This window comes from Chelonus insularis, unplaced genomic scaffold (assembly GCF_013357705.1).
Source record: "Chelonus insularis isolate UGA/USDA-ARS -01 unplaced genomic scaffold, ASM1335770v1 contig_94_pilon, whole genome shotgun sequence".
Lineage (NCBI taxonomy): Eukaryota > Metazoa > Arthropoda > Insecta > Hymenoptera > Braconidae > Chelonus > Chelonus insularis.
In genome coordinates, this window is record NW_023276783.1 from 632102 (window position 1) to 645447 (window position 13346).

General features: G+C 28.0%; 1 protein-coding gene across 4 annotated transcripts in view; it reads left to right on the forward strand.

Moving 5' to 3' along the window:
* The window catches only part of LOC118072539 (neuronal acetylcholine receptor subunit alpha-7-like), a 76372-nt gene that overhangs the window by 31958 nt on the left and 31068 nt on the right, over positions 1-13346 (forward strand). The window contains exon 1 of one of the 4 annotated variants that reach the window (XM_035092494.1): positions 2951-3951. The exons of the other annotated variants lie outside the window; for them this stretch is intronic. The gene's annotated coding sequence lies outside the window, so the exon portion shown is untranslated. Of the gene's footprint in view, positions 1-2950; positions 3952-13346 lie in introns of those variants that run through there. 4 annotated transcript variants of the gene reach the window in all.

Genomic DNA, 13346 nt, shown 5'->3' on the forward strand with positions numbered 1-13346 from the left:
TATCCATCTGTTACAAAATTGGACGAGACGAGACACATAAAAGCACACTTGTCTCTATGTATATACGACAATCTATCATTTACTTGAAATGAGTGAACAATTTATTATTATTTCTGACAGTGATAATTATTTTTTAATTTTTATCAGACATTATTAAAAATAGATTTTCATTTGAGGACTCGTTTCAATTAATTATTATTGATAAAATTTGTTATATTAATTGCATATAGAGTAGATCAAATTTTTATCGAGTTTTATTTTTATTTAAATATAAAACAATTCCTGAAACTTTTTTAAATGCAAGACTAGCTTAAAATTAACTACAATTTTTTAGCATAGTAGTTTATTATTTAGGTATTTGATATTAATATTCATCTTTAATATATGATAAATAAAAGAATATTAAAAAAAAAATCAAATAAATGATGCTCAAAATAAATTATTGTTTTGATTGGGTTAAAACAACCGTAGTCTGTGCACGTTCGTGTTACCCGTAGTGGCTGTGACATTATGTTGCATGCGCTCATTGTTTGCTCGTAGAATTTACTTGCAGGTGGTGTCTTGCTAGGTATATATCTGTGGTTTTGAAAAAACAAATAGATAAATAAAAAAAATGTGATTGTGAGGGCGTTAATAAACCCACGGACACTTGGTGATACAGCATTTTTTACCTTATTCTCCAGTGTGGAATTTAACTTCCTTCTTTGTTCATTTGTGCTATTGATCAAAATTTTTTCTAAACGTGAAATGAATTCATTGTCCACAACTAAGAAGGAAATACGGTTTCTCATTTTATTCTTTTAAAATTAAACATTAACTCAAGCATTATGAATCTAATTAAGAATATTTTCGCACTTCAGTTATTAACAAAAATACAGAATATATAGAGATTAGTTGATTTAGCTTACTCTTGTGAAGATCTAAATTACAAGCGATGGAGTAACTGTTTATGTAATAGATTAACCTGTTAATCTAGTAAGCCAATTATAGGGTCATATGAGTACATCCTTATTCAGAGAGAATTACTGTGATGATAAAGATTTTCAACTCGTACAAGACATCACTTAAGGGAGCAATATCTTTTGTAGTAAAACAAAAAGTCGTAACTGATAGATAGTAGTACGTCATATAAGGTTTACTTTTAGTACTAAATATATACATAACTTTTTAGATATTGTATTCGATGGAAACTTTTTATATCTTATCCTTGAGTATGAATAAAAATTTTATTCATGGGAAATAATATGATTTATCAAATAAATCATTACATATCTTTATGTTTTTGAAGTATTTTATTTTGACATACTTAAAAATTTTTATCTTACTCTTTACAATGCAAGTATGATTTATTTACGATTTTTTTACTCGTACTGATGCGATTTTATCAAGCGTTAAAATAATAAAGATAAATCAGTTAGTAGAACAAACCTCTAAAATAATATTGTTTTAGAAGATTAATTTTCTACAAGTCTAAATAGATTAAACGCATCAATGAGAATATTCACTTCAAGTTTTATTAATTATCAAAATTTTCGCAAATGCATTTATGTAACATAATTGATTTGATATTTCTGAAAATTGACAATTAAATGGTTTCATTAATAACGATAGAGGAATCTTTTCCTTGGTCTATTTAGAGAATGGCAATTTATTAAATCAATATCACTCTGAATAATTGATAGTCAATATTGATAGGTCTATAAAGTCTTGTTGCAACGATTTAGCCGTGATACAATTTATTTGAAGACGTTTAAATTGAATTTTATAATAAACTCATCCGAGTAGAGACAAACAATGCTGTTGTCACTCAGTCTGGAAGCTGAATGTATATACTCAGGAGAGAAGGTGGTTGATCACAGAGTCACTAGTTGTGCAGGTGTATGCAGAATTATGCATTTGATTAATTATCTGGTTAGGTAGTAAGCTAAAGCTTAGCTAAAGGTCCTTTCAACACAGATTACAAACCCTAGAATATGACAGTTAGAAACCAAAAGTATTTCTTCATAGACGCTCTGTTGAGTATATGTGACTGCTACTGTACGTATATAAGTCTCAGGAGGGAAACGACAAAATGGGATAGAATCGTTTGAACCGTTCCCGAGAGTGACATCGATGTAAAGAGAGCACAAGAGGAGAATCGTTCGACTATGGCATTCATCCAGTTCTGCAACTAAACTATTTCAGATCAATACACTTGAAGATCGAATTCAACGGTAACATGGAGCATATGTTTTCAAGAGTTTGTTGGTGATAACCACTTAACTTAAGAATACTCAAGGGTTCAGTTACCTTCTCAGGCGAATAACATTTTTTTTGCTCAGTGTATACAAAACTCTTTATATTCAGCTATCGTTATGTTCAATCTAAAAATCAATAGTCTCAATTATTACATTTTACCTCATTCTTTATTTCACGTCTGCTTAAGATCATTCTTTCATTCATACACCAGCTTATAGAGCACAATAATGCTTGTAATTATTGAGGAATTTCATATTCTTGCATTTTGTAAATTGTTAACATATACATTTCTATTTGATAAAATTCACCAAAGACTTCCATCATAAAAGTTTAAAGAAATTCCATTTCAATCTTAGCTGTAATTATTCTAACTTCTTGACTGAAATTGAAAAGTTTATCAAACAAATTGAAATGAATTTAGATCAACTGCAGGAATAACTTTATCAGCTTTTTATACCAATTTGTGGTTTTGTTTATACTTGAATTATTTACAATAACATTAATCATTCCATTTGAGAATTTCTATCAAAGATAAATATTTGTAAAATCTTTGAGAACAAAAGTCTTATTATAAATTACGAGTGACTTGTAATTTATTTGTTCATTGATTTTATTTATTTAAGTATAAATTTAGAACTGCTGTTTCATCATTATCTTCAACATGAGTATGAAGATGCTAGATTTGACTTTAATTAACAGTTGTAAGTTAGATTCATCAATTCTATTTATCATCAAATAATCAAGTCGTACAAGTTCTGATCTCAATGATTGAAACACTATGTTCGTATATTCATTAATTAGCAAGGATTCGTGTAGTTCACTAATTAGCTGTTCCTACACCAATCACGGGAGAAAGTTATTGTTTACAAAAAAATGATGATCAAGTTGTGTACCAGTGTAGGTGTGATGCTAAGAATCCATATGATAGAGTTCCTCGTGACATTTGATTATTAAACAGAAATAATGGAACACAATGAATTGATAAAGAGAAAAAATAAGCATGAAAAAGTCTAATAATTTAATAAACTATCTGATCTTTATGATCATAATTACTTTTAAAAATCCTACGCTAGCAAATTAATAATTGTTTGTAATAATCTATAATACTTTTTTAATTGAAAAAGCAAATTTCCAACATGATAGTAATCTCCTATTGACAGTAATGTTGTAGACAACGATCTATTTAACGCGGATAATATCAAAGTAGGAAATTGAAAAATCCTAGAGAGCTTTTTTCCGCAAGTTTTGTATGTTTTTTGCCTCAAATTCAGCAGATGAAAATACAAAAATCATAGACTAGCGAAGCTGGCTTTGCGTAGACATTCAGATATTTTTGCACAGAATTCATGCCGAGGATATTAATTTGCTGTAAAAATCAAAGCGACGAAGCTAACAGTTGAGAGGAAATAAATATATAAAAGCTGCAATCGAGCTTCAGATTCACATTTTTGGGTACAATAGTGGAAAAAAGTTGACATAAGAGAAAAAAAGGCAGGTTTTCTACCAACATAGAAGTATGATTACTGCGTTGATAGTGGTTAAAGATGAAAATATACCACATAGTGAGAGAATACAAGATGAAAAGCCAACTGGAAAAAAAGAATACAGTTGGAGAAAAGAATATAAGTCTAAGGTAGACTTTTAGAGGGATTTCTGTTGTTGAAGTTGGATGAGGTATGACCAATCTACTTATTCACTCAAGAGAACATCAAGGTATTACAAATTTTAGTCTTCTTTTTTTATCGTAACTTATCAGCTGAAAACCAATCACTAAAGTGTATAACCATCATCAAATAATATCATTCCTTTGAGGTATTAAATCTTTTATTAACTCTTAACTTTGTGGGATTCGGCAACATATATTTCTTTCTTTTCATCAAGAATTGTTTTTTTATTTTTTCATCGCCACGAATCAATAAACAATTAATTGCCTTTCACTGAGGGAAACTTCCCTCTGGAGAACAATAATTCATCCTAGCGATATATAGTTGGCAATTTTATTTACTTCTCGAGAAAATTATTTTAACTCGTAAAATAATTGATTGATACGATATTAATACAATATTTATTAAATAAATAAAATTAATTGATAAAAAATATTACCAACTTCTTTATTTTTTAAATATTGTATAGATTTCATGCAATTTTCACTAAAATTATCACGATGAAAATGGATGCTATTGGCTTCACTGAACTGTGCACATTGACCAAACGTCCATGATCATAACTTATCAATGAACTAATATAATTAAAAATAAATTATTTTTGTAATTTCAAAAGAAATAACGCGTAAAGTATATTATTATCTTTTTCTTATATTTTTCAATCAAAATTACAATGATAAAAATTGCTATTTCAATTGAATGTGATCTCTATGACACTTACTATTATTCTTACTCTCTTAGTAATAAAATTAGATCTGAATTACTGAATGAATGAAATATAGAAGAGCTTAAAAGATTAAATATTATTTCATGTGGTTTATAGAAGAAATTTTAATAATCAAAACATGAAATATCTTAAAAATCCATTTTCCTTTAAAAACTACTTTTGAAATATGAATGGTTTTGCTTTCAAATTTATTTGTAGTAAATTAATTGGCTCGTAATGAAATGAGTCTTTCAACGGCAAAATGAATAGCCAATAGTTGGAGGATAAATTTAAATTAACGATAAAGATTTAGACACAACTAGGTATTATAAATAATTCTACAGAATTTGTGAGGAACCAATATGTCTTGATTGTTAACAAACTATCTGTTCGAAGCAATCCAAACTATTTATGCTAATCCAATTAAGTCAATTATTTCTTTGAAAAAGTCTTGATTTGTTGCAACAGCGAGGCTAGTTAGTTTAAATTTCATTATTTAATTAAATAATTAGCATTTTATACTCGACTAGTTAATCATATTTATCATGAAAAACGCGTAGTTGGTCATGGTAATTCTCAAATACAGATTAAATTACTAATAATGATTTACAAGCAACTTAAAATATTATATAAATATTTATACAGTTGAGTCTGATTCAATGTTTCTGAATAGAGAAACTAATCTTGTTATATTATTATCAAAAAAAAAAAACTTTATATAAACTATTCAACTTTAATAAAGAAACATTATGTATTGCTATCACGTTTTTGAAATATTGTAACAGTGTCATACTATTCCCATAAAAAGAAATTTATTTGTTATTAAAGCTAAAATATGATCAATTCATTAAAAATAATTTTCTCCATTTGTTGGATATTTTGATAATGAAATTTTTTCAATTTATTCTACCGTGCTAAAAATCAATGAATGATCAATTGACTCTTTCAATGAATTCGCAATTTTTCTCATTTACTGGAGAACAAGAACAGATGGAATGATAAAGAGGTCATGATATATTTTATCATGATCAAAATATTCGCAGGATTTAGTTCTAGAGAATATTTGGTTAGAAGTTGAAATACGAAAATAAAGTTATGAGGAAATTGTGAAGTTTCAGCTGATGCTCATGAGTAATAGGGTAGAATGAGGTCAGAAAATAATAGAAGGGATGGTATTTGATGAATTGTCGTAGGGATTTGCGTGTGCTGGCAATATTATAGTATTATGTAGACGTAGAATATTGGTGAAAAAAACCATTTATTCCAAGTAGGTGTATAGGGTGATGAAGTGTAATATACGTATCAAAGACTTGAAAATCTTTTAAAATCACAAATGAAATCCACAAATGAAATGTTGATTTTGCGGAGGTTCAAGTAAATGACTATTAGTTTGTGAAAAAAAGTATGTATTCTTCAAACAAATTAAATAATTAATCTACCTTTATGACATTAATTAAACAAAAATTCAAGTTGTTTACTTGATGAAAAAAACATCACATCCAACAGATGATGGTGAAAATTTTAATTATATTTGTTGTGGAATTTTATCATTCATTTTATGAAAATCGTAAATAATGATTATAACGATTAAAGGATTATGTTTCGACTACTATTACGTAACTTACATTCATTAAGTAGTTTACGGAAGGTATTTTTTTTAATTAAGCGAGTTCAGTGCAGCATCCAACAATATTTTTTATTAATGAAGAAATCGATAAGTAAACAGTCAAGGAGATCAGATGATGCGATAACTGGCAGTGTAGGATTTTATTAAACGATCTTTCTCACGAAATAGAATATTACTAATAAATTTATTTTATTAGCTTACATAGGAATGGTCAAATAAATAATAAATTTATGCTCATTAGATGTAATCTTGTGAGAAGGAAAATGAAATAGTTGTATAAATAAATAGAATAAACTAGTTAAAAACAGAGTTAATTATTATTCTAGAGCAGTGAAGTATAAATTGAAATATTTATTAATTAAATAAACATAATGTCGTAACTGGTATTGATTAATAAGTTTTTTTGGTAGAAATTAATATGTAGGACATGAACTAATTTACTGAGTATTAAATAACAGTTGTAATGCAACAAAAGTTTTATGTAAATTAGATAAAACTGTTTAATATATTTCCATGATGAAATTTGATTCGGAAGGGTTTCGTTGAATAATAAATTTGATGTTAAAAGATATTTAAATCGTCGAATTATTCAGTGAAAAGTTGTGAACTGATGGTTAAAGTGTGCATCGGTATCTGTCAGCGATCACAAAGGGAATTTGAATAAGCCTGCAATTATTACGTGTTCCTCGGGAAAAAGCTTCTTTAATGTAATCTTGAAAAAATACATGTCCAAGAGACAGAAGTTTTTCACATCGTATATTTTCTTTTAGGTACTGAGAAAGCACAAAAAATATACAGTTCAGAGGTGTAATTAAAAAATCGAATATTTATAGGTCGTTAAAAAATCGGTAAACTTTTAATATGTATTCGTTTTTATTGAGTTATTTTATTCCATTTACATTTTTGAGAGAATACGTAAGTAAACGCTCGACTGCTCATGCAAGTACCTGTCGTTATTTATATGTAAACGAGTGTTCTATGTCATATGCTATGATTATTTTCCGATTTCTATCAAATACATTTAATTTAATTTCTCAAGAGCTCTAGGTGTCCGCGTCACTATCATAGATCATCAGATCTGCTACTTGAATAGATAATATTCACTTAACGGAATGGAAGAAAAAAAAGTAAAGAGTTGGATAAGAGCGGATACCATTTGCATATCTGCGCTTACCAAAAGTCATTTATGCGAAGACACGAGTCTTGTTCCAGCTCAAAGATGACACTGGATGAGGCAGTTTATAAACTTCCAGAATAATTATTTATCCAATTCAACACAAGCATTTTTGAATTTTCTTGTATATAAACATTTAACTACTTTAAATTTATTTGTTTACACTAAAGATTGTTTGATGAGGTTTTTGCAAATATTATTTTAGCAGTTCCACTGTTTTTAGATAAATTATCTTTACATACGTTAAATGCTATTGTTGCTGTTACGGAAATATTTTTTCTCTTTCATTTCATTTAAACCTTTGATATTCTTCAGTGAAAAAAATTAAATTAAAAAATAATTGAATCCAAAGTTTATAAAATATTTTCATTGAACTTGTAGTTTTTATTGGTTATATTATAAAATTGACTGGTTAATAATCTTATTAATCGTTACGTAGAATATTATTTTTTAACAACGAAAACGTATGAGAAAGATCAAATAATTTTATTTTCCATTAATTAATTTAACATTTTTCTTTGCACTCAAATCAATTAATTTTTCTGTGTCTCGATTTGTATTATATTATCATGTAATAATTTTATACAAAGCTTTGGAGTGTTTTTCTGAAAGAACTCTATTTTTCATAAAATATTTATAAGTAGAAACATCAGGCTTTATTCAGACACTTTGAAATGAAGGAAGTCGAACATAATCATTGATTGAATGCTTAGATTTTCACCTCTAGTGATGATAATAATAACCTAAAGTTCCATTTCTAACTGAATAGTCACAATTTCCTTCGAATCATCTACATTGATGAGGGTTATTTGGAAATGATAGGGCAAATTGAAACAGAATCATACATAATTCAATGTTTCTCATTATTCTATTTTAGGGTTCAGATAACATTATATAATTATCATTCAATATTGATTTTATCTCAAAATTTGGATTAAAATTTGTATTCAAATCTTTTGTTAAAATAATCAGAAAAAATTGGCAACGCTTCTACCAAAATGGGTGTTTCTGAGAAACACCCATACGTCTAAAATAGGAAATCACAATCGTGGAGAAGGTCTGGAAATTGTTAAATATTCTGTTGCCAAATCATTCATCAGAAATGAAAAAAAAAACTAGATTTGTTCGTTATAATGTAAATAACAAAACTTATCTAACAACAAAAAAACTTGCTGGAAAAAACTTTAGTTTCAATTCATGCAACTTTCTATCTTTTTCAATATTTATTGTTCATGTACACAAATAAAATGTAAATGCAAAGCAACATAAAAGTTTAAAAAAATTCCATTTGAAGTGAATTGAATCAATCAAACGTATATATTTTTGGAAAATTGTTTCGATTACTTTTCGATACAAAAAAGCATTAAAAGTAAATATAAAACGATGAAAAATCTAACAAGTTGATTTTTCTCACGAGGTTGAGTAAATTATATGGATGAATAATCTGTATAAATTGTTTACGAGTTCAAATCGTAAATCTGTCAAACTGAGAGAGCATTCACAACTTAATTACTCTACTAGACCGACAATGAGTGTAATTGTGAAAAACATAAGATATTTACACGTGAGTAAATCCAGAAGTTATGTAGCAAAAATTTAATTCAATTGTGTTCATCATGAATTAATGGTGAATAAAAACTGAACAAAAAATAAGACAATAAACCAAGGATTTTTAATATTTTAATAATTTTATTTTAACACACAAAAAAAAATTAATTTGCAACAGATTGGAATTATGGACCAATTATTAGTTTACCATAAGTTTTGTAGAATTTGATTGATCAACTATGAAATTATGGTAGAATTATTTTTAGAAAAACCATGAACACTATTGCGGAATTTACTATTTCGCAGTGATTTTTAATTTTTTTTACTGTTTCATGTTTTGTGAGTGAGAACAACCTTACAACTATTTTAGATCTACTCTAAAACTACCCAAAATTATTCAAGAAATGGAGTTTTGGTAACAGATAGACTCTGTTACAGAAAAAATATTCTCAAGCTGTATTCCAAAGTCAAATATTGATAGCACTTGACTTATCTAAAGACGACTCAACTATTTTGGAAAAATATTAATTTTTTAATTTATCGTATCTTTTAATTTTTTTTATTTATTTTTCTTCATTTTCACAATATTTTTATTACAATAGAATGGTATCGAATTGCTTGAAGCATTCTTTTTATCGGTAACTACTGTAAGTAATGAGAATTCCTGACAATATCAAAAGAAAAATGAAAGAAAAAAATTAAAGCGTATTCAAGATATTACTTGCCTCAGGAGAATTATCTAAATGAATATACTTTAAGTTATGTAAGTATATATGTGAATAAATAACAAAAGAGGTGAGGAAAATATAAAGAAAAGAAAATAGAGAGAAAATACGTGGCATATACAGTTGAGAAGGAGGGTTTATCATTCATATAGAAAATAAATTTGGAAGATTGAGTGTTACAACGAATGGCGCATGCTTTAAAGTAGGATTACTTGGTAGTTCGTGAGCGCCATACCAATTTATGATTGTTGTGAAGGACAATGAAAAAATTTGATATGTTAGAGCTGTAAAAATGTTAACGCCAACTTACATCACTCTCACGAAGCATTTTCCAAGTTGATCGTAAATATTTTTATGACTAAAGTGTGGATTATGACATGATTTGTAATATACACTCATAAGTGCATGTGTGCAGCAAATTTTATTTCATTATTACTCAAAGAAAAAACTACATATTGTAAATAAAATTTGTCTCATTTTAGTCCTTTTCGCTATATAAACTTTATTTTATTCACAAAATTTTATTGAATCAATTTTATTCATATTATCACTCAAAAACTAATAACTTTATTCCATGTCAAGTAATAAAAAAAGCTTTATTTTTCATACAAGTATACATATATATTTAAGAAATAAAATTTACAAAAACTATTAGTTATCTAACTGTACTTGAGTACCGAAAAACTGTATCCAACTAAAATCCGTATGTATAATATTTCACATTAGGTGTTCGCTTGCATACCAGCGCTCTACTTTTCATGCTTGAATCCAAGCGATGAGAGTTATTGGGCACCTAACCAGACCTCAAAGCTCATGATTATTAACGATCAACTGTCTGAGTTGATTTTATATCTCTCGAGGAATTCTAAAAAGTTCTCTAACACAAGTTAAAAGTTTAAAAGTGCAGTTGGCCAAGTTCAGTTTGCCAGCAAACTCGATTAATAATTGAAAAAAAAAGAAAAAAATATCATGAACATAAAAAATAGTTTAGTAAAAAAACTTTTCGTATTAGCTATGTTTAAATAAAAAATTTACGTTGCAATAGAGAAAGCATATGAAAATGATGAAAAATAGAAGAGACTAAATGGGGCAAAAGTTGTAAGGTTGGTCAAGTGGTTGATTAGAAAAAAAATAAATATTGGTAACGAATAAACGAAATAGTGCAGTTGCTAATATCAACGAATATTTGACCGCACGTAGCAAGCGCGGCTTGTGCTACATGTCGCCTCGTCTCGTTCACCCACCACGAACGAACGATATCTCACAATAACGACTCTGGAAGCTAGCACAAGGGGATCGAAGAGAGAATCGAGTGAGAGGGACTAGTACGACTGTGCAGCAAAGTCAGTATGGTACCACGTGCACACGTGGGCACGTGAGCAAAAACAAAAGTAATACGGAAAGAAGCTACTGGGTTAGACTGTTAGAGTGAGGACACGGCTAATGCAAGAGAGAACGCAAGTTCTGGAACACATGTTGTGTGAGAAGAATTGGAAAAATGCTCACGACATCACGTTACAACTCATAAATCCCAGTTCGACCTTTTGCCATTGTCCAAAGGTTCACTATTTTTTCTCCTTTTTTTCTCGAGAATTAAATTATTGATAAAACTCGTCACATTTTATTTTCTTTGTGGTTTCCCGATTTTTTAAACTCTTTATTTATTCCTGTGTTTCAAAACTTGCTCAGCAAAAAATACTTTTGGGATTGTGGACACATGTTTTTTTTATCGCTTTATATTTTAATGGATTGAAATTTTTTGCATTTCTGATTTATTAATATTTGATCGACAATATTGTAAGAAGTAACTGAATTCAGTAAAGTCTCCATAATTTGGTTATCCATGAAATGGACAGTTGAGGAAACGAACGTTCATTCGGCTGTCTCCGAATTCATATTATGGAAACTCTATTGTAATCTGGTTTCACTTTATAAATCGATATTTTAATTAGTCGTAACTCTTTTATCTTTTTTTTTAATATACTATTAGTTTATTTTTTATTTTGTCAATTTTAAAAAAGTACTCTGTTTGCTGTGAATACTCATTACTAGTGAACAAATTATTCTAAAACTTTTTTTTTAAAGACACTTTAAAAATACTTGACGTAAAAAAAATCACGTATACGATGGCGTTTATTATTTCTATACAAGTTTCGTTTAGTGTTGAAAAAAACAATTTCTTTTTTTTTTTTACAAACTTTAATCAAAAATTATTTTTAATATTTGTTTTCTAAATTTATATTTATTGATTACAAATAGATATTTAAATTTTTTCGTTTTCCTTCAAAGAAAATTCTAGAAGTAGAATAAGATTGATGTAAAAATGCTGAAAAATCATGTCATGTATAAATATAAGATTGCATACAATACTCCATAGACGACATAAAAAAAAATTATTCATGCATTTTCTACTTCAGTATGTTTAGATTTATATGCACATATAGAGTTCTTTTGAAATAATAATTCTGATGCTTTTCTTTTATTTAATGTTACTACAAATTGCAACATAGTATACATAATATTCTCTATCTTATTTTCTTTTAGACATTAACATTTTATTTTTATACAAGCTTGTAGTAGTTTACAATATTTTGCTTGAATATTATTCTCTTTTAATTACAAAAAAAATTTTTATTCACCAAAAAATTCACTCAATAAAAATACCGTGATTTCATAATTAATTATAAAATAGTTTTAAAGAAGATCTCACAAAGAGTATTTATGTATAAACAATTTTCGTTTATCATTTAAATAAATAAATGTACATATTTTTTGCTATCAAACAGTGTTTAGATAGACTTTTTTTTAAATTTACTTGACGGAAAAAAATTTGTAACGTTATAATTAAGGGCTTACATGGAAGTTAACAAAATGAGCTTAACTAATTCAATAAAAGTACATCAGTAGCAAATAGTGGTATTTAAATACGAGAATATTTTCATAATATTTTCCTAAAAATCATATAAAGGAAACAAATATATATGTATATCTACACGTAAGAGCGGAAATGAAAACGTGTTTATGACTTTGCACTCTGTTGCTATAATATTCGTGTTGCATCACACGAACTCATCCAAATAAGCTGGAAGGACAGCTGTTGCTTCGCAGGTAAAATATACATAACAGTAGGCCACGCGCTCAACAAGATCCAGCGAGACTTTAACACCAAGATTGCTGATATAAAAGATAACCTACATGATAATAACTTTGAGAAGAACTAAGAAGTGATTTTATAGTACCAAGACGTCAATAATTTATGCTTAATAAAAGGCACTTGGGGTTTATTAATCTAGTGCCTGGCATCGATTGATTATCACATTAAGAACGAATGATTACTAACACGATAGCATCGATCGTGCTTTCAAGATATTGACTATGTTACAATGCATTTGACGTGATTTGAGCCTATAGCAAACACCTATTCAACTCACCTACATTGTTAGTGGCGACATAACCAACCTGTCAGTGTATAAATTTTGTGTATGTGTATCACACAACCATCAATATGTTAACTAATGTTCCTACTGGAATTGAATATGCGCTCTTACAAAGTTGATGTTCACCAATCAATCGTGTCATTTCGTTAAGAAAATTAATAGATTATTCAAAGAGATGCCAAACGATCAATTTACTTGCGGTGTGTTACACGATATAAGATACATGC